Here is a 1,812-nt window from a genome sequence, read left to right as displayed (position 1 = left end):
GTCCTTGTATTGCTTGTAGTTTCGGCAGGGAGGGCGTTGTATGGTATAGCTAGTAGAGCTGTCCAACCCAAAAGCAGTGAATAAAGAAAGAGATCCCCATTCTTGGGAAGAAAGAGTCTGAGGAAATGTAGTAAGGTCAATCATGGTGAATGAACACTTACTATAGGAAATCAAAGAGTTGGAGTTGGGAATTCGATCTATTAAAAAGGCCTGTGCCTTCTACTCTGGACGGGAAGCCGTCAATACTGGATAGTTTTAATCATTGACTAAATGGAAAGTACGGTACTAGTTCAGTGATAGTGCTGGAAAACTAAGATGCTACACACATGGGCTAGAAAGTATCTCCTTTATGTTCTTTACATTTACAGTTGACCGACTCAACCCACAAATGTTTTCTACTGGAAAGCCTACTTATCAGACCTTTTCAGCTGGAGCTGAGCGAGGATTCATAGACTTGAAACAACTCGGCACTCGCATCTTAGAATTCTCGTATAATAGATAGACCTTGTGAACTCCCCCGAATAAATTGAGGCGACCTCGGCCCAGACTCTCGAGACCTGACGTAGGTGATAGTAAGAGTCTTTCTTTCCAATTTTTGATTGAGAAAAGCGTCTGGCCCAAAGAGGTCTACAGTAGTGCCTTGCGAGGGTCGTAGACCCATCGTTCGCCTAAGATCGAAAATGCGATGTCACATCACTCTTCATTCAGTTCAGTCTATTTGCTTAAACACATGCATGTCCAAAGAGATGGCGATGACTCTTTAAATTCGAATTGTGTGGGTGTTCAGTCATGTTCGACTAGCTATCGAAAATCATGCATTGGATGGATGCCCGGGCATTGAGAAGGAAGGACGCTTTCAGAGGCGAAAGGCCATGGGGAAGAGAGAGCGTCTGTGATCCATGGATCTCCGATCGGGAAACCGTTATCCAAGCTCCGTGGCTAGTCTGCGCTCTTTGGACTTTTCAAACTTAGCGAACTGAACATCTGAGTAGCTAAGGAAGGAAATCAACCGAGACCCCGTTAGTAGGCGGCGAGCGAGAGCGGAACAAGGGTTTTCATCAAAAGAAATCCGAAGCGGTTTCATTCGATTTGTTGTGGATTGGATGATGGAAAAAACCCAGCAAGCAGCAAGCGTAGGCTGTGTTGCTGTAGCGCGCCCTACGGAGTTGTACAAAGTCCAGCAAACCGTTTGGGGCCGCAAGCATAGGCAACACAGGACTGATGACGGGGTGGGGCGCGCAGTGAACTGGTTTTCTAAAAAGATTGGAAGATACGGCCAAAGAAGGGTATAGCCCCTGTTTCATTCGTTCCCATGTTCGATCCTTCCCAGTAAAACGCGGCGTGTTCGAATGATGATCGCTTTTACGCGAGAAAGGGGGACCACCCTCTAAGCCTAAGTATTCCTCAATGACCGATAGCGTACAAGTACCGTGAGGGAAAGGTGAAAAGAACCCCAATCGGGGAGTGCAATAGAGAACCTGAGATCCGATGCGAACAATCAGTCGAAGGAGCGGAGCGCGGGCGCACTCACTCTAACGGCGTACCTTTCGCATGATGGGTCAGCGAGGGAAATGGGAACAGCGGCTTAAGCCATTAGGTGTAGGCGCTTTCCAGAGGTGGAAGATTTACGTTCTTCCTATTTGACCCGAAACCGATCGATCTAGCCATGAGCAGGTTGAAGAGGAGCTCTAACAGGCCTTGGAGGACCGAACCCACGTATGTGGCAAAATACGGGGATGACTTGTGGCTAGGGGTGAAAGGCCAACCAAGATCGGATATAGCTGGTTTTCCGCGAAATCTATTTCAGTAGAG

This window comes from Oryza brachyantha, unplaced genomic scaffold (genome assembly GCF_000231095.2).
Source record: "Oryza brachyantha unplaced genomic scaffold, ObraRS2 ChrUN-Ctg90, whole genome shotgun sequence".
NCBI lineage: Eukaryota > Viridiplantae > Streptophyta > Magnoliopsida > Poales > Poaceae > Oryza > Oryza brachyantha.
The sequence above is the reverse complement of the archived record's forward strand: the minus strand, read 5'-3'. Positions refer to the sequence as shown.